This window comes from Poecilia latipinna, unplaced genomic scaffold (assembly GCF_001443285.1).
Source record: "Poecilia latipinna isolate Pla-1442-1.1 unplaced genomic scaffold, P_latipinna-1.0 Scaffold168, whole genome shotgun sequence".
NCBI classification, from domain to species: Eukaryota; Metazoa; Chordata; class Actinopteri; order Cyprinodontiformes; family Poeciliidae; genus Poecilia; species Poecilia latipinna.
Genome location: NW_015112784.1, coordinates 332,634 through 353,917, shown reverse-complemented (window position 1 = coordinate 353,917; position 21,284 = coordinate 332,634). Strand labels below are relative to the sequence as shown.

At 40.1% G+C, this 21,284-nt stretch overlaps 1 long non-coding RNA gene across 1 annotated transcript; it reads right to left on the bottom strand.

Moving 5' to 3' along the window:
* Positions 1-1,652: 1,652 nt before the first annotated feature.
* On the bottom strand, positions 1,653-20,337 carry LOC106945937 (uncharacterized). The gene is made up of 3 exons (XR_001424657.1): positions 20,284-20,337; positions 1,813-1,934; positions 1,653-1,735 (listed from the first exon to the last, which is right to left on the bottom strand). It is a non-coding gene; the product is annotated as an uncharacterized LOC106945937 (long non-coding RNA).
* Between the last annotated feature and the right edge of the window lie 947 nt (positions 20,338-21,284).

The following is a 21,284-nucleotide window of genomic DNA, read 5'->3' as shown; positions in this document are numbered from 1 at the left end:
ATTCATCGCCGTTTAAACGTTTCTACACAGCTGGAGTTTAATTCAGCAGGAAGATCCGACGGAACGTCACAGAAATCACAAAACGCGATTTACAGGAAACGCACAACATTCAGCAGTCACAATGAAATCAAGATAAAACACACACACACACACACACACACACACACACACACACACACACACACACACACACACACACACACACACACACACACACACACACACACACACACACACACACACACACACACACTTTTAGATAATTAACCAAAGTTTTCTATATTTCTATGCAGTATCAGGTGTTTTCCAGACACAAACTGCCATTTTATAGCACAATCAAGTAATCAAGAATGACTTAGAAGAAATCTGACTTCCCGGTTTAACGCCTATAAATTAGGCCTCTGTCTTTTTAAAATCTCCTGCTCTTCCTGAAGCTGCGCCTTCAGGAAGTCATCCCAACATGGCTCCTCTATTAACCCTTTAACGTCTTTACAGCTTTTCACTGAGACGTAGCTCCTACAATGAGCTCAGCAGGTGTTTGCTAATCACTTAAGGCTAGTCTGAAGGAGCAGAGTGGGGGAGCATTGAGGGTGTCCGAAGGGTGTCTTGAGGGCGGAGCTAGGTCCACCCAGGTGTTTTGCACAGCTGAATGGTTGTCATGGAGACTAAAGGACTTCTCAAACATGCATAAAGTATCAAGGTGATTTCAGGTGTGTTTTTGATGAATAACATGAAGGAAAACTCAAAAAGGTTTCTGTTAATTTGTAAAGAAAATGAAAGTCTGAGGCGTCAGAGGAATGTCCTGAGGATCAGGAAAGAAAAAACGAGCTGCACAGCTTTAGCATGATTGGATTGAGCTTTGATTGATGCAGAAACTCAGCAGGAATCGAACCAAAGACTCCGCAGAGCCTGGATCACCTGCAGCAGTCTGAAGATGGAGAGGCGATGAAGGATCCCTCCTCATCGTCAACAAGGTTTAATCTGAACAAACGAGCAGCAGCGCAGCAGCAAACGGGAAAAGGAAGAAAACTGCTTTTCTGCTCATTATATAAACTCCTAGCGGAGCATCAATCCCGGTTAAAGACGTTTCCTCTGCTGGACATCCGGGCTGCAGGATGGACAGGATTTTTATTCAGCTCAGGGTTTTTCACAGAACTTTGACTCCAAACTCTTTACATTTACAGACCATACGGCCTCCTGGGTTGAACACCTTAAAGAGCTCTAAAAGCTGCGGCTAACGGCTAATTCTCATGTTGTTTATGCACTGAAGACGTGATAAAACCCATAAAAGTGGCAGGAACATCATCTTTTGTCTCAGCTCTGGGTTTTGTGGTTTGTGGGTTTTTTTCATCCTTTTGAGTTGAGGTTCCCAAACTTTTCCATTAACGACACAATTTAACAAACTTTTCTATTTCAAGCTGCTACTAAACTAAGGAGCAAAGCAGTTTGGACAATGTGACCATGGCTAAAAACATTACAATAAGTAATTTTAGCTTATGTTTAACAAAGGGTTAAAAACAAATTAGATTAAAAAAAGAGATTTAAAATGTATGATTTAAAAATTGTTTTTATGTTTTTCTCCAGCTTTCTCAGTAACTTCCCAGTTTGAAAAAGAAAACTGCTCTATTTACCATGCAGTCACTTACCTTCATATCTCCTTGTCTTCTTAGAAACCTTTAAAGTTTCTCCTCTCAGGAATTTTCTCTTGAAGCTCCGACAGAGTAAAGAAACCAACCTGGAATACAAAGATCAGCAAGTCGAATAACGGCTAAAAACGCTGAAGAAACTGAAAAACTTTCTGGTTTTTTGTACCTTGAAATGATAAACTGCAGCATAGAGTCCTTTCCAGTTGTTACGATACTAAAATTTCAAACTCCACACCGACGCTGGAAAAACATTCGATCCCAGGTTTTATGTCAAGACCAGGTTTATTTCTAAAAACAAAGAAGAAAGAACAAATAGAGGAGAATTCAGCCTCATGTAGAGAAAATATTAATTTAAAAATGTCACTTCTGTTTGGTAAAACAGCAACCAGATGACACTTAGCATAGGAGCTAATAACATTTATTTGATTTCATTATAACTGCTTATCTTTAATAAACTCCATTTGATGGAAATATTTTTAATCCAACGTTTAAACTGTGAACAACATATTGGTGCCAAATCATCACAAAATGAACAAGCAAATGAGGAAGACAAGTCGTTTGGCTTTCAGCAGTTCGCCCCCAGCAGGATGACGCTCTGAGCAGAGAGCCATTTTACCTCCATCTAAAAAACCCACCACAGATGGCAGGAAATGATGCAGGCAAAAAGGATTCATGAAAACTGAGTCTTTGATTCAGCGACACTTCAGAGGCAGCCATTTTGGATTTTAAAGTCGGAGATTTAAAATCTTCCAGTCAGAATTCTGGATCATTTTCCAAACTCGGACCTCAAACTATGACTTCCTGTTATAGTCCAGGCTTTCGTTATTGTTTTAGCTACCAAGTAACCATGACGACATGTGGACACAGACATTTTGTGTCTCAGCATGCAGCCCGTCCTGAGAGACGGCTGCTGTTTGATCGGGTCAGCGTGGAGGATTAGAAAGGTTAGGAATGACAGAGGCGTCGCCGCCCAGCAGGCTGACACTGACAGACGTCACCCTGGGAAAATGACTGTCACACCGCCGTCACACAAACGTGTGTGTGTGTGTGATGTAGGGGGGTCAGGGTCCCGGTGTGACCCGGATCGATAACAGGGCTGACAGATGGCAAACCTGAGCCCGACTCCACCAGAGAATTTCTGGCACGTCCGTGTCTGACTGACAGCGAACGCACCATGAAGCTCCGCCCCGTACCTGCCTGAAGGCGGTCAGCGGCGACGCCAACCACTGTCAGGTCATTTGGCTGAACTTCTGTTTTTATTTTATTAGTTTAACAGGAAAAATTCACACAAACTTGGAACAGAAGAAATCTGAAACCAAGAGTTTATAGCTGCAGCTAATTCACAACTCCAGCATTTCTCTGCATTAAAACACCATTTATAAATCAAAATACAGTAAAAATACATATTCCTCCATATTAATGTAATCAACCTTGAAAACTGTAAATTTATGTAACATACATTAAGATATGTACAATTTATAAGATTAAATAAAGACAAAACCCTGCAACCTCCAAATCTTTAAATATTCTCACACATTCAGCTAAGATATTAAAAACTATAAATAAGTTTTGTCTGTGTGATTTTTTTTCATTAACTACTAATTATGTTGCCAAGCGTTGATCAGCCATCCTTCCGGTTTGAATGAAAGTTTCGTTTTGTGATATTTTAAGTCTGGAGATGAATTCCAGCAGAGGCGGCTGAGCTGAGGAGCTGGACGCCGGACCGAGACGCAGCGTGGAGCGGCGTAACGCAGCGTGACGCAGCGTGGAGCGGCGTAACGCAGCGTGACGCAGCGTGACACAGCGCGGGGCAGCGTGACGCAGCGTGACGCGGCTTCAGGCTGACGTGTGAGGCTCATTATCAGTATCGTCTCTGTGAGGAACGACGGACAAAACGGCAACAGCACCGACAGAAACTCCATCCTGGCTGGGGACTAAAACGCTCCGTCAGCTGCTCCGTCTGTTAATGTCCTAAATGAAGTTTTGTTGTGTGTTTTCTGACAGCAGTGAACTGATTTATGTCATCAGGTTCAGGTGAACAGTTGTGTGTAATTCATATACAGCCCATCGCTCCACATTTAAAGGAAACTTTTCTGAAATTTTGGTGATTTGTAACCTGGTACTTTCATCAGCCTTACAGAGAGGAACTTCACTGGATGTTACCAGTTACTTACCTGCAACTTGCAGGAATATTTTAGGGTCTGAGTTGTGACCAGCAGCCTCACTTTAAAGGTTCGGTGAAATATCTTGAATTACTGAAACCTTGTAGGACCAAATTAGACCCGGTTAGGAGTCTGATGGATCACTGGGCTGTAGGTGTATTAAACCGTACTGTCACCAGCCTATCTCACACACACACACACACACACACACACACACACACACACATTGAACCCAGAGAAAAGGTGCAAACTCAAAACGCCTGCAGCTCAAATCACACATGTGGTTATTTAGGCGTGAAGATTTGTTGGAGAAGTCATAATGTTCCTCAATAATCATTTGTAAAATTGTCTCTGGATAAAAAACTGAACCCAGCTGGTGCCTGAGTGCAGGTGTGAATGTTTGCTGCTGTTCGTTTTAAGACCGATGGCCTGCGGATGCTCACTCCGTGTTCACTGCGGGTCACACATGAGGCTCTCCAGCTGATAAAATCACCTTCTGATTAAAACAATACAAAATAAAACAATCAGAAGAAGCAAAGTCAAAGTAAAATGAAGAAAAACAAGATGCAACACTGAGCTGCTGGGTCTACAGATGAAATGTTTGCTTTGTGGAGAATCTGGAGCTGGAAGTCTCCCAGCGGCTCCAGACCGGCCTAATGATGATCCCCGACACACTCCACTGAGAGGTCAGAGGTCAGGGGTCAACATCAGAGGCAGGGAAAGAAGAATGTGGGAGGATTCCTCCTCCCTATCCAGGAGGCTGCTGGATTTTATTTGTTCTTCAAAACTGTAAAAAAAACAACAAAAAGCCTTCATGGACTTCAGAAGAATCCTGATCTGCTGAAAGTCCGACCTGAGCAGACGAGACGCTCGGTGATTTAGGAGGAGCGATGATGCAGATGTGCAGCTGAAGAGCGACAGACTGACCTCTCCTCCTCCTTTGATGAACACAGAAAAACAGATTCTGACAGAGACGGTTTTACCGATCCTGACAGCCGTCCAGAGTCCGTCTGCCTCGTCACCATGGCGACGCAGCCTGGGGGCGGCGACAGCCTCGTTTCAGCTTGACCCATTAGCTGAAAGTCGCCAGAGTGATTACAGTTAATCCTGAGATTAATGACTGTAAAACAGGAATGTAAAGGACTAAAGGCTCCCACATACCCGGCCGTTCTCCGCGAACCGAGACGACTGTTGAGATTTCATGGTTGAATGAAACGATTTGACATTTTTCATGACAAATTCCTTCATTTCCCACAAATGACATCAACAGAGAAGAAGGTGAAGGAAAGTGCTCCCATCCCTTTTTTGATAAGTTTCTATAGTTTACAATCTCTTCCATTAGATGTTGTTCAAAATTTGACTGTATTTCGTCCACAAGGTGGAGCCGACTCAACAGATAAAAAAAAAACTCCAAAATGTAACAATGTCACAAATCAGTAGGCATTGCCTGTTACCTAGCAACCCCAGCAAAGCCCAACCTGTTACCTAGCAACCCAAACTGTGCTCCAGTTTGTTTGGCTACCTAGTTTTACCGCACAATGGCTGCTGGAAAAGACAAGCAATTGGTGGTTGTCTTACCATCCAGAAACCACTTGCTGCATTCTTGTCGGTTGTGCAGGAGGCTCCACTTCTGCTTTTCAAAGATTTATGGCTGTATAATTTTATAATAGATCAAAATAGGCAGAACTCAACTAAAATCTGATTAAACAGTTTTACAGGAACGCTGCTTGGGAAGCTGGAATACCAACAGGAGCAAATGGATTTGTCAAGCAGCCGATCTGGAAGCACCTTTTGTTTTTGTTGGTTCATGTTAGCTTCCAGCACAAAAACTGTTTCAATGTGTGTATGAATGCATATTAGATATATTTGGTGTTGAAACTACTTAAAATGGGCAGTTAAAAGTGAATACTGTGGTTCACTGCATAGCTTTAGATAATTAGTTCCATAAATTCACCAAATGTAATTTTCTAATCTTAAATGTTTTTATTGACTGTAATCAAAAATATCATCACTAGTAACATTCTAATCGATGAAATGTGTCTTACTTTGTGAGCTACTGAAATAAACTTTAATAATATCTTAATGTATTAAATATGACTACATTTGAGATGAACTATCTTGTCACATTTCAGTAAAACCTGCAGAAATCCCATCAGTTTGTGTAAAAAGCCGTCATGTCTTCTGGCTGTAGATTCTACAGGAGTTTGAAGAAACTGGGAAATGGAGCAGAAATTTCGACGCTACAATTAGTTTTAGCTTCAGACAGGCCACACTTTTTTATCTAGGTCTCTCTCTGTCAGCCACGTCGGCTCGCTTCCTGCACATCTGTGGCCTCAAAGCTACAAATGATGTGATTATGATATATCATGTAACAGAGAAAGTCTCTTTGTTTCTGCAGATAAAAAAAAAGGTAAAATCAATACCAGGGAGGTGTGAAGCCTTAAGGGGCCACGGCGTCTTGCTTGGACTGACCAGGTAGGGGTTAGGCCCAGCCGGAGGTTCGGCCCGCTCAGAAATGCTGATTCCACATTTAGGCTGACAGTGATGCATGCTCCAGCCTCTGCTTCCGGTTATCCTGGTACCTGAGGGCTCGGCCGAGGAAGATCAGCTGCAGAGCAGGACGGGGTTACGGATGGACGGGGGAGCAGCAGCGAAACGGGGCGGCAGAGAGACTTATTTATAGAGCCAACAAAGACTGGAGGGAAGAGAGGCGAGGAAGCAGAGGGAGGATGTTTTATAGGAATAGTGATGAGGAGGTAGAAGAAAAAACAAGAGTTCAACAGTTTAATTTGTTTGTTAGGTTAGGCATGAGGTTAGTGAACCTTAAAGTGTAAAAGCATTAATTCAACTTATCCAAACATTTTTACTTCCAGTTTTTGCTTTCTCTCCGCTCTGAGTCAAACCAACCAAACCATTTGAGCAACTTGTTCCCCTCCTCACCTGTGGGGGCGCTGCACCAAGAAACACTGAAGGAAACGACACATAAACCTCTGAAGGAGACACAGAGAGCAACTTCCTTCTTCACAAAACGTAAACTAAACTGGAGTGGCATCTCTTCTCTTCTGTTTTTGATGCAGGACCTGCGCCTTTGTTTTGGTTGTATTTACCCAGAATGCCCTGCGTTGTAGTCCCCTTCCTCTTTTTGGAGCGGTGTCTGGTCCACTTGGTGTTCAGATATGCATCCAAACTGAACCAGAGTTTGATTTTTTGTTTGGGTTATGGATTCACACCTCCCCAACAAACCGGACTTTCTACACAAACGGACTGGAGTTTAAAACAAACAGGACAGATGGGAATGCAACCTAAAAAACATCCAAAGTCCACATGGTAAAAAAGTCAAAATGTTCACTGTGGTGTGTCCAAGAATATCCAAACTGAATGATTTCAGAGTCAAATGTGGAACTGATCCATTCAAAAATGATAAAAGCTCATATTTTAAGAGAAAAACACTGAATAAAAACTTTATCTGTTCCATCTATTAAGCCTCCAAGCAGCCAGACTGTCTTGTAAACTTATCTTGATCAATTGTTGTTTTTAAGTTTATTAAATCTCTTAGTTTTTCTTGGACGTTCTCTGCTTTCTTAACTTCGCCATTTTCAGTGAAACTATTTTTCATTCTTTATTTTTTTATTTCTGGTTGAGGCTCAGCTTGTTTGTGAGACAAAACGTTTAAAGAAACAGAAAAGCCAGTTAACTGTCAGTTATTTGTATAAACTTGGGAGGAACAATTATTGTGTTAAATCATCAGCCAACTTAAAGAACATAAAGTTTCAGTTGATTTTCTTTTTAGCAGTAGGTTGTTAAACTTGTTCCCATTTTATTTTCTCAAAGACACCAAATAAGTAACAACAGGCACCACTGTGGCTGACAGCAGTTTATTTAATTCACACTAAAAATAACAGAAAAAACTAATAATATAGAAGATGTATTTCTATAGAAGGAGAATATTTGCTGAAAACTAAATACAAAGATTTGACACATTTATAGTTACTGAAGTGGAAATTAACATTTATTTTGTAATTTACAGCCTAATTTTTACTCTTTAGCCCTGATCAGAAAGGTTTAGATTCAGCTTTGATAAAAACGATGACTAATCTGAATGTTTGAAGTTTTCTGGTTTGTATTCTGCTATGATAATCAGAGGTGCTTTCAGACCCTTAGTCAGTTTAAAAAGGTCTGAGGCTCCCATGTGAAAACTGAATTTATGCTCTCATGCTCCTAAGCTATGGATCACTTCAACTTTTAACATAAACAGCCATAAAGTGTCGGGATATGTTCACACAGCACAATTTATGAGGATGAAAATTAAGCAATTTGTGGAAAGAATTTTCAGTGTTTGGCTTCTTCGACTGGTGTGTCGCGCTCAGGGCCATGATGGATGGTTTCCAAACAAAAAGCACGTTTGAGTAAAACACAGCAGAGAGTCTATGAGGCGATGATGGATGGATCAGTTGGCTGAAACGCCGGGCTGCAGCGCAGACTTCACTCCACAACACGTCATCCTGCTCTGAGTAAACCTGAGATTACAAGATAAGCTCACACTGACTTTTTAAAAATACACAACCTCTCCGTCCGGCATGGGACGCTTTTCTTGTGCGACATCAAGCGTGAAAATATAATTGAGCTAGTGAAAATCAAGTTTCTTCAGAAGGCAGGAAAGTTGGGCTTTAAAGTCGGTGTTTACAGTAAAACACATGAAGCGAACGAATCCAAACGCAGCTTCAGTGGAGGCTGATGGCTGCGGTGAAAACTCTCAGAGCAGGTTTCAGTTTCACTGCTAGAAAAACATTCACTTCAGACATGGGAACCATCAGTTTAAGGCCAACTTCAGCTTCTCATGGTGTCAAAACCTTGTTGTTTCTGTCCAGAGTGAGGCATCAAGGTGTTTGTTTTATAGAAATATCAGAAAGAGCAAAGAAAAGGCAACAATACCCAATGAAAACAGTGGAGTAAGGTAAAGGTCACAGGTCAAACAAACATGACCTGAATTTGAGACAAAGACGAGCTTTGATTCAATTTTCTTTGAGTTTTAATTATTATCTTTCTGTCACAGGTTGGATTAAAGGTGTAGAATTAGAAATTGTTAATTAAATTTCAATAAACCGACAAAACTTTAACCTGCAGATTTGGTCGCAAACCAGGAAATTCTGCATGTAAGCAATGAATTACACTAAAATGTCAGGAAGTTTTTCCTTTTTGAGCATCAGTATCCATTTGCTCCTGACGTTACGCTCTTCAGAAAGCGACCCGCTCTACCATGACAGACGTCAACAGATGACGGCTTCTTCCAAATCAAAACGTTTATGATAAAGTTAAAGTTTGGTTTGCATCCTGGTCTGTTTGTGCAGCAGCCATGAACATTTTTACATCATAATCAACTAAATAAAAGCGATATTAAGCGATCAGTTGTTCTTGAAGAGCTTTACAGGAGTTAACGTTTGCAGCAAATGCCCATGTAGCCTAGCATGCATGAGACAAACCGGATGAGCAGCTTTGAGGTCTGCTCCGGTGGCTTGAATTCAGGCAAAGTCAGCAACTTTTGTAAATACTGCTGTCTGTGAGCCCCAACTGGGTCTGCTACTTCCCCAGACAAATTAATCCAACCTGAACAAGTAGAAGTCAAGGCTATTCTGGCAAAACCACACTGGAAAACAATCACAATCATCGTCTTGGTCATTATCCGCAGGTCATGACCAGGTGTTGGGGTAAAAGCTGGAGGCTTCTGCTTTCAGCTGAACACTTTCTTCACCACAGCTGTCAAACTCAGTATCTGGACCACTGCTATCCTCGTCAGGCTATTTTCTTAACACCACTGTTTCTGGACGAGACCCCGAGGTCCTGAAACTCCTCAGCTCAGGGTTTTAAGTCTTTTAAGTTTTCTAGTTCCTGGCAGAGGCCCAGGATCTGAGGCGTAAGGATCCCATAAACTATTACGTATCCTGGGAGCCACTCAGACTTGGGTCGCACTGTGGTAGAGACTTCATAGTCAAGCACACCATTTTCCTTCATATTAAAGTATTTCCACTTACTTTGACAGTACCCTTTTCTTTCCCTGAGTCTGAATTATTTCCAACCACATAGTTTGTCTGAAGGTCCTCATATTCCCTCATTAATGTATCATACAAGTTCCTATACTTTATAATCTCTTCCATGTGACGTTCTTCAAAATTTGACTGCATTTCATCCACAAGATGGCACCGAGTCTCAGCCTCATCAGTCTGAAGTAAACAATGGTTCCCAAGCACTTTACCTGCAACATGTGGTTAAAAAACTGTCTTCACTCGGCGTGGATCTCCACAAAAAGAAAAACGCCCGAGTACGTGGAGTGAAAATTCATCTCAGTCACTTCAGTTGGCTGACAGTGACCACAAACTTCTTGTCTGAATCCAAGTAATTCAAAGTTTCTTCCTTTGAAATGTTGTTTTAATAATCCTATTTGTGGAATGCGATAATTCAAGCACATTTAATGCTCCTTAAAAATAACAGGAAGATGTCAGATTGCCTTTTTTTAACCAGTAAACTCATCATTGTATTAAAAAGGGGTTTTCTATGAAATGAATAAAGTCTTGTAGATGATTAAAAGTCCTTGAATCTGATGCAGAAACATCATTAGCAGCAGAGGCTGAAGCCAGCTGAACTCTTAGTAATTCCTGTCACTGAGCGTCGGGGGAAAACGCGTTCGGCCGCCGAACAGAGCGACTCCGACTCACTTCACATAATCAATACCAACAGATCCCAGAGCCCCGCGTTCCTCCGAGACTCCAGCATTTACATTTTGATTCAGGTCCTGGATGAAAAGAGGAGGGAGTCATCAGAAACAGAAAGGTTAACTCTGCGGCCTCCTCCTTTGGTTCAGGAGATGAAGGCTGGTTTGATCCTCCTCTCAACCCGGCCGCAGACACCCGGAGCATCACAGAGAGTTTGCCTTCGTTCTCTTCGATAAGTCCGAAGCACTTCTTCTGATTCGCGGCTCGCTGATGGCTCGTCAATATATAGATTCCCCCTGAAGCCCCTCTCTGTATTTTAGTGAAAAAAATCTAGTTTTCCATTACTCTCTGGCCCGACAACGCTGCCCCGACCTTCTCCACCTGTAATTATTAAAGGCAGATTCCCTGAAAGCAATCAACTTGCCGGCATTTGTATCTTTGAGATCTTAATAAGCCGAAAGAAGAGAGCAGAAGATGAGCCGAATACAGGAGAGAAGGCAAAGGAAGTGAAGAAAATAGAAAAATAAAAAAGGTGGTTTGGTGAAATAAGTTCACAGTGAACAGAAGAAAAACAGCAGAAGGAGAAAAACTACAGAAAATCCAAAGGAAAGAGTGAAACAGCTCCACAAAGTTTATTTGTGGAGTTTATTTGAAAGATATAATATAATTAATAATTTTCTATTTATTTCAGTTTAATCATAGATCGCCAATTCACAACAAATAATAATAGATTTTATTTATAATGCCCTTTAAATCTTTAGATCCCAAAGGCAGAATGTCCTCTAAAGGCACTGTACCAAAATAAATAAAAAGTTAAATCTGGCTTAAACACGAAGCTCCTCCTGGATTTACCAACCAGCAAAATCCAGACATGAATGTTCAGATCTGAGCCGTTCAGTTCCTCCTTTCACATCAGAATCTGACCCAGAAAACGTCACGATATCAACACTTTATCAGAACAGCAGCAACTTAAAAAACAAGAGCATCATCTCTAACTTAAAAAATGAGATATTAGCAACCTTCATCCAAAGTTAGCATTGTGCTAACCATAAAAGCTGCTAAAACAAGTTCTTATTTACTAAATTTTTCATCTGTAACCAGAGTTTCTAAGAGCAGCAGTAAAAAGCTGGGTGGTCGTTTTTTTAAGCTTCGCTGTAGCGAAGAAGTTTTAAAGTGGGTCAAGAAGAAGAAAGTTCATCATGTTATGCCGTTTCCCCGGCGGTTCCGAGTTTCCCAAAGGAAATCCCGGGAGGAAAAGGCAGAACTCAGATTATTACTGGACTCTCTGGGTTTGCAGGTAAAACAGGTCAGACTGTTGGTTTAAAATAGTTGTTAAAATGTGTTGTTTTAGGTTAACTCAAAGTAATCTTCAAAGTCTGTTAACTAGATAAAAAATTATAAACTTCACAAAATTCTACTTAAAGAGGAGCGATAGTTTAAATACGAACAGAAATCTTAACTTATTATTTAAAGGTTTAATCAATATTAAAATGTATTGATTATGGATTATTCCAAGACTTTTTAGATTTACAAATTAAACTAAATCTGGTTAATGACATTAACCAACAGGAATAAAATCTAAGCTGTTTGTTGCGTAAGGAGGAATTTTCACGGATCCCAGTCGGTTGTTGCAGATTGTCGCTGGTACTGAACCCGGTTCTGGTTCTGCTGGAAGTTTCTTCCTGTTAAACAGGAGATTTTTCTCTCCACTGTCACTGCATCCATGAATCTGGGTTTTCTCACCTTAAGATACTTTTGAATAACAAATTTAATGTACTGTTTGAGAACTAGAAACAACTGGAATGCTTGTGATTGAATTTAATTTTTTGCGTCTAAAGTGCCTTGAGATGTTATTGGTTGTGAATTGGAACTAAATAAACTGAATTCAACTTTTCACATAAACAGAAAATAAAGAGCAAGGTCACAAGAACGTTCATGTTTCTGAAAAACTACGTGAACCAGGATTTGTTCTGCCTAAATCTGAAGTCCGGTGAAGACGTTCTCTGTGATCTGGAAGTCAAAGGTCAGATCTCAGGTCTGTTCGTCGACAACCTTCAGAAATAACAGCAGCATCAAGTTTCCCAGGGATTCTGGGCGATCCCTTCTGGTTTTCACGAGCTTAAAGACGTTGAGTGTGATCTGGAAGAAAAGACGGTTTCTGAGACGAGCTTTTCCAGTCCGATTCTTGTCTTCAACGATCTTTAAGACGTTTGCTGTGTTTGTATCAAATGCATCATTTTGTCGCTCATTCCTGACATTTTAAATGTGACTTTTGGTGTTGGTTGTGGTCACCCAGCATTCATACACTCGATATGAAAGCATTATTACAAGAAAAAATAAAAATTACCATAAAATATATCTCTAAAAAAGCTAAATATTGAGTTCAGTTCAACTGATGGATGACTTTGTTTTCTTAAGCAGCAGTTTTTCATGTTATGTCACCAATAAAAATGTTGGAGCCGTTTTCTTTCCGTCACAGGTTGTTCTTAGTTTCTAAAACTTTATTTCTCCCCTCAGAAAGCAGAAATCAAAGAACTTTTCTTCCTTTTCTGCCTTTGCAGTTTCCCCAGCCTCTGGAGAGAGATGAACTTTACCGGGTGTCCTTTCACATCCTCGTCTTGTCAGAGCAAAGAGAGAAAACTTTGATGGAAAAGGTCTCCCTCTCTCTGAGAAATGAGGCCTTCACCCCGTTTATTGCTGAGCCGCGCCGTTTTCGCGCACTGGACGCTGACAGGAAAAGTGTCAGGCCAGTTTCTGATGTGAATTTGCATCCCTCAATGACGGGTGACAGCGGCGAAAGGCCAGGAGAAAACCGGCCCATCGATCGGCGCGCGGAAACTATTCAAAGAAACAGATGAGAAGAAGGTGCAGGGCTGCTCATACGCGGCTCCATCCCTGCTTTAAAGAACAGAACTTCATTAAATTCTGCCACTCTGTGTTTGTATCAGGGCGACGAGGAGGGGGGGCGGCGCTGATGAGAGCTGGACCGCAGCTTTACCACAGAACAGCTATTAACTCGGCTCCGGCACCACCGGCCGTCTCCTGCATGCACAAACAGCAGGTTGTCACGGGTCGTTCCCACGGCGACGACACCAGGAACACCTCCAGGTGAGGAGGGAGCTGCACATGCTCAGATGCAGGCAGTCAGGAGCCAGCAGGAATAAAACAACAGCAGAACGCTCAGGTGGAAACGTCGGCGTGTTTCCTGTTTAAACCAGATCATAGAACCAGAACTACAGGCTGAAACGGTTCCTGAACGGGATGAGATTTGTCTTCTTTTAATAAGATTATACAGACATTAAGGCATAAAAAGACTTCAAATACAGACTTTTATCTTACGTTAGAAAACAGCAAATAATGTCCAATACATCTCAGCTTGGGGAAATGTGAAATCATAACTTCTGAACAGCAGTAAAGAATCTATAGAAGAACTTTAACACCAACTGGTCCAGAGCTGAGGACGGTTCTGGACCAGTTTAGGTAGACCTGAACATCAGCTGGTACTGATCCATGTTGTCTTACGTCCCATAGCCAATAACGCCATGATGATCTTAAAAAAAATAAACTTTTTAATTTACACTTGAATATTGTTAAGAATAAAGATCCCAAAGTATTAATACAACTCTCCTAATTTAACTTGAGTTTTATGTAAAGTACAAAACTGTCAAAACTCACATTCATTTAAAAAAATAATAATAATAATCTTTGGCCATCCTCAAAAATCTGTGCGTTGGATTACCGTTTGACTTTTAATAACTATTTTTATTGAAAGTATATATTAAATATAGTTTAATATATTAAATATAGATATTATAATACATATTATATATTAAATATATTTTCAATATATTATTTTCACAAACTGCATTTCCTTTACAAATGTGTGAAAATCTTTGTTGATTTTCTGCTAATGTTGAAAAAACTATATTGTAATTGCTTGTTTAAGAAACAATTAAAATCGCAGGTGAACAAGTTTGTTTGTGTGATTTAAAAAAAATGTAAAAATCGCCATCATCCTCCAACTACTTCCTGTCTTCTTCTTCTTCCTAGTTTGCACCAGTAGTAACATCTGGTTGTTGATCATGTGACTGGTGATGCAAAAAGGTCTTTCTATTGCAGTTTTGCAAAATAAACCAAAAAAACCCACTTCATAATGGCGTCAAAACTTTTTGTCAAAAAACAAGGTTTTTCAAAATTGCCGTTTTTTTATGTTAAGCGAATTTATTTTCAAAATGTCTTTGTGTAATTATATGGTAACACAGCTGAAGTTGTACATACTATAATTTATATGCTTCCATGCAGTTTGTGTTTTGTGGCACTCCTTTGGTTCCATACTCAGAAGTGACGAGTCATTTTTTACAGTGCGTTTGCTCAGTCAGTCAGCAGCCGTGCGGCGCTGTCACACTTCATCAAAGCTCCATCACCAATGATAATGTGACCCGGCCGACTCAGCACCGCCGCTTCCCGCTGCCCAGAATATTGGCAAGTGTCAGATAGCCGATAGATTTATGTATGCAAATGAGGCGGATCGATGGCGTCTGCCACGGCCGGAGATCTACAACCACGCCGCATCGCCTGGAATATTTCCTGTCAAGTAAAACCCGGCGGAGAGCAGAGAGAGAGAGGAGGAAAAAACCTGATATGAAAGGAAAAATGATTTGAGGAAGAAGAGAGGAAAAGTGGAGATTTGATGAAGAAGGTTCACTGTCAAGGCGACGGCAGCCGGCCAATCATCAGAGGGAATAAATCAGAGCTGGGCTGTCATTGGAGGAGCAGCCGAGTTTTACACGCTTTCCTGTCAGATTACGGCCGATTCATGTGGATTAAATCTGGTTTTACAGGATCCAAAGAAACAGATCAACAGTTACTGCAAAAAAACAGAAAATACGATTCACTGAAGCTTTTACTACTTTAATTTACTCTATTCACGAGTTTTAGACATTAATATGTACATATTTAATGTTTATCTTAAGTATATCTGTAAATGAAGTGTGATTTCTGTTAATTTAACAACTGCCAAAAAAGTCAACTTACTTTAAATAATGCGGGAAAATTTATATCGCATGATGTTGACTATATGTGTAACAACACAAACAAATAAATTTAAATGTATTTTAAATAACATAGCATTATTGAATTTGATCTACAGAAATGTGTTTTTGTTTACAAAACTCCTTCATATCACACACTCATCTCATAAATGAACTTTTTTCATAGCAACAAGATGAAAAAAATTAAGTTTTTTATAAATTTATTGAGGACAGAACATGGATAATTAAAAACAATAAGTAATCGGCCTATTTTGTAATTAAACTCTCCCAAATAAATAAATATAGCTAAAATATGCATCTTAGCTATAAAAAATAATGACTTATATAGTCATTATTTTACTCATCTCTATTCATATAAACATATTGCAAAAAATTACTACCTATCCTTAAAAAGGTGTTTATCTGAGTCCCATTAAAGTCCAAACTGAACAGGAGGAATGAACGGGGTGAGGATGGGGGTGAGGCGGGGGTGTCGGTCGCTTGTCGCCGTGGCAGCCGCCGCCATGTCACCGCCTCCCCCGTGGGAACCGGCCGTCAAACGGAAAGGTTGTCTCACATCTGCATAATCATTAAAACGGCGACAGAAAGTCATTCTGGGAAACAATCAATGTTGTTTTAAAGAGCCTTAAAAAAACAAAAAGGCTGTGAAAAAAGGCTGGAGGTGTCTTAAAGAAGATTTAGTGTCTCATCCCGACGAACGGCAGCGCTGGCAGTTTTACCGGAGACGCAGAACCTCCGAGGGGTTTACAGACAAACACTGTGGATCAGATTTTATTTAACAAGACGCGAAACACTGACTCTGGATCAGTTTACCTGCTAAACAGATTTTAGTTATGCATGATGGATTATTATGAAGGATGCAAAATACATCATCTTGATTACATCCTTTATTCTGGACTGCAGCTGATCTAATGTTGTTTGGTAAAAGCTACATACTAGTTCAGCAGTAAGTACGACAGTAAATATCACTGATATTTATCTTAGTATTACAGAGGTGGGCAGAGTACTCAAATATTGTGATAAATAGTTGTAGTGTACTTATATTGTTAATAATTTAGATGGGAACGAGGCGAAAGCTCGTTCTAAGCTTGTGGCTTGTTTAATGTTGTCATAGCAACTCTGTAGCAACTGCCTACCAAGATGGCTGCTGCCATCTTAATAGCAAATGCAATCAAGACAGTAGTTGCCACTTCCATATGTGGCACTAAACCAGGATTCGTATCTGATAGTTCCCCAGGCATCAGAACTGTCACGTTGCATTTCATTCATTTTTCATGAGACGTTCGTCTTAATTCTGCACCTGAATGTTTCGTTTTTCTTTTCTTCCTTCATCCTATTGGCTTGTGACGATATTATCAGCTCTGATTGCTGAATAAGTTTAAAACTGATCCATAAATGGCGTCCATCATTATTACTGCTGGGTGAGGTTTACCTTCTTTTTATGCGCTTTGGGGACATGAACCGTTCACAGAAGCCTGATGCTGTCGCTTGGCGCAGCAACGACGGACTTGTTTAGGATTAACCCTTTCATAACTGCCTGCAGCTCCAATTTATTCATGTATTTTATTGTGTTTTTCCTTCATTGTTCTGCCCACATATAAGCTAAGAACCAAAACTTCAACAGCACAACAGAGACAAAATACTTAAAACAAGAGAAAATAATAAATACCTAAAACTAGCACAAATTATTAAATAAACCTACATCAAACACTGTTTAAAAAATCTCCTTGGTACATAATAATAATGTGTAAAAGAAAACAGATTTTAGCTGGGCAGTACAAACATATAGTAGCTGTAAACACTTTAATTCATATTTATATTAATATTAAAGTTTCTGTATTAAAAACACAGCTAACACGGTTTGACCTCATAAATGTCTCAGAACCAGAATGCCTGAAAACAAATCATTAGTTTTTATTAATTGGGCCAGAAACTTTCAGCACTAAGAAAACGCTGTGAAAAAAGTTTAAACTAAATCAGAACTAAATTGGGAGTATGAAAGCCTATTAAATAAAAACAACCGATAACGGTGACACGGGGAAGAGAAGGAACATAGAAAAAAGAGGAAAAAGAACAAGAAATAATAAAAGAAGTGATGAGGAAGCAAAGGGAAGGAGAGGAGGTAAGGAGAGTGTCCTCCTCTATCAGCAGATAAGCGGCAGAAACAGATGAATCCTATTGGCCGGAGAGCCTCATCCAGCCTCTTATCTCCTCGCCTTCATGAACTCAGGACACATTTCATAGAAATTTGCGAAATCAGGAAAGCCGTGTATCGTGTCATCTATCACCGGCCGACGCCGGCCCATACATCCTCACAGCTTCACAATAAAAGCCACAATTGACATTTTTCTTAAAGTTTCCCAACAATTATGCTGCAGCGGCTGCGAAGCTGCTTTCAAGGTCGAACAAAACTTTGAGGAGTTTAAGTTTCAGGTCCAGAATGAACAAATTTACAGATAAGCAGCCAGACAGTCGGGACGAGGAGCCTGTTACGGAAAAACTTATGACGAAATTAAAATAAAGACAAAAAAATGTATCTTATTGTTTGAATTCCCTCAAAACCCCAAACAATCAAACGGTAACTTCATGAAATAAACCATCATTAATCATCGACTCTTTGTTCCCTCTAAACAAGCTTGTTGTCACATTATTAAAAAAACAGTATCATACACACAGGATCGGTTTCAGAAAAGTTTTCATCCACGTGAACCTGCACAACTACGACCCTGAGTGTTGTTTTAAACATGCCAAACCCGTAGGGGGCAGCGTAGCGCAAAGCTAAAACCTGTCAGCAAATCAGATTGCTTCAAAACAAACAACTTCCTGTTAGGAATTAAATCTGGAGGATCATTTGTGCGGACAGACATATGGGATGAACTACTTGAAAATATCATGCTAGAATATTAAGTTAATAAAACACAAGAAAAATTTGATTCCAAGTTTTTTTCAGTTGGGCCTGAATTAATTGTATTGTATTATACATGATATATAGGAAATTAATTCTCAGGTTCTTCAGTCTTTTATTGTTTGAATTATTTATATTTTTATTATGGATCTCTTTTCTGCTCTGACTGTTGGAGGTTTGTTGCTGTTATGATAAAAGTCTCCAAAAACAAGCAAAAAAAAGAAAAGAGTTTTTAGATTTGGTGCTAGTCGCTATTTTGAGAAAAAAAAGACAGTAGAGGGTCTGAAAAGTCGCTAAATATTCCAAGTGTATAACTCAGCACCACTGACCCATTAAACCCCCTCTGCTCATCCCCACACCGGGCCACGCCCCTCAGAATCTATTGGCCACGCCCCTCAGAGTCTCTTGGTCACGCCCCTCAGAGTCAGATTCGTCTGGGGGCGGGGCTAAGCTTCCATGACAGCTTAGTTACACTCTAATAATTTAATTAATTAAAATCAGATTTTTGAGTTTTCTCATTTTTCCGATTTAAAATGTTTAATCATTTTTTACAGTGCAGGAGGCATGAGACTGTTTACACCTTAAGAAATGCTTTTGAATTTACATTTCTATGCAAATGTTCATTATAAATAATTAAAGGCAGGAAACTTTGGTTTATGCATTTTAATCTGGATAATTTCTTTACTTTGTATTTGTTCTGTCCATAGATGAACTGAGAGCTTCCAGGCTAATATCAGTTTATTCACAGTTCCCTCTGCGGTAATAAGCAGAACCTGGTCTGCTGCTTGCAGGCAGTAAAGTTTGAATCGGATCCTGAATGGCCTTCTGAATGTGTGCTCTCGTGTTGTGCATGACAAACTGGTCCAATTCCAGGCGTGTCGGGACGCCCGGCTGATATTTGTCTTGCTGGTGTTGAAGATGTTTTGCCCCTTCCCTCCTCCTCCTCCTCTTCTTGTGGTTTTTTTTTTTTTTTAGTTTCCCTGCAGATTTAAATCGGCTGGAGCGCCCGCGGTCCGTTCCTCCTCTGACAGCACAGAAATAATTACAGTTACAGACCGGCTTGCTGTTATATTAGCCCTCTTATCAGGCTGCAGAGGGGAGTAGTTGATCAAGCGAGGTCACTGTATCCTGACCACAGCACAACAGCTACACGGTTATTTGGAGATATGATAAATAAAAGCTGCAACAACACTCTTATCAGCCTCTGAGTGCTTTTTGTTTCATTCTCTCTGCTCTGTGGCCGTGTCTCCGGAGAAAAGAGAGGAAAGTTAACAAAAACCTGCAACCATCTGGTGATTAACTCCGGAGCTAAAATAACAGATGATTTCTCTGCATGATTTTAAAGCTTCAAGCTGAGAAAGTGTGCTTTCAGCATGCATGCGGGGCTATTTATTTATTCCCCGACCCTGTCAGATAGCGTGTGAGGTTGTGTAAATGCAGCCACATTATTCTAACAACGGGGTCGCAGACAGCAGCGCAGCAGAGAGCAGAGATAATAGATGCACCTACATTATCCTGAGGTGGCGGGGAAATTGAGAGGTGAGGAGGGTGAGCAGAAAAGATGTGCCTACATTATTAGAAAGCCAGATTGATAGTGACGGAGGTCGAGGCTGAGGGGGTAAAAATAAATACATCTACATTATTCTGGAGTCATGTGAGTACGGGAGGTTAGGCCGAGCGAGAAAAACAGATGCAGAGGCATTATTCTTTAGTCAAAGTGAAATTTTTAGAGGTGGAGGTGAAGCTGGAAAACTGTATGAACCATTACTCTTCGGTTAAAGTGATAGTGGGAGGTTAAGGATGCAGCTTTACCTGCTTTATTCAGAGCCTGGAAGGCCACAGTCAGCGGCTGCTGGATGAATCCCTACAGGAGAGAAAACAGTTATTATTACAGAAATCACTTCACTTCAGTTTACTGATGCAGCACACATTCATAACCAATGCTGTCACGCTTTGCTAAAACAAAAACAACCTACATACAAAAATTAGGACCAAGTATTTAACTTTGTACTACTTACTTACATATATATATATAAAACATTGCACACTTTCCAAAATGATAATTCAATGTCAAAAACATGTAGGAAATGCTAGAGAGGGTGGTGTTTAGTCTCATGTCTGTATGTTGAAATTCACACTGACATGCAGCGTTAATGGTAAATTTAATGGTAAATGTTGCTCAGGAGGGTTTTAATAAAGTCAGATATGAATTGTGTTGTGCAGAAAACTTCAGCATGAATATGACAGCTAGTCAATGTAGCGACAGCCACAATGCAAACTACCACAGCGGCAACTTTCTGACAGCAGTTTGAGCTCAGATATGCAGAGCTGATGGGAAAAAGCCTGACAGCCTCGGGAACCGCTTCACATTTTCAGTGTCAGGACGGCCAAAAATAAAGACGAGAGCCAAAACACACAGGTGACACTCATAGAGACAAAAACACAAACTACAGTAAAATATTTACAAACTGACGTCTTACTGCGACACATTTAGAAGGTCAAAACACCTACTGTACTTCAAATTTCAGCTTAATAAACTCCTCACAACTCTAATTGTATATTCATATAATATTTAACAAATAAGATTATTAAGACGTTTATTTATTTTAGTTACTCAAACAAGTAAGGTTTTTGTTGTATTTAAATTTAGCATTGAGTTAGAAAAACACAGACAACATATCAGACAGTCAAAATAAAAAATATAAAGTACTGCTACTGTTAAGGACTTAAAATAAGGTTCTGCTGATCTAATATACCTGATTAATTTAACTTGATTAATTTAACCTGATCAATTTGACCACCTGTAGCGAAGA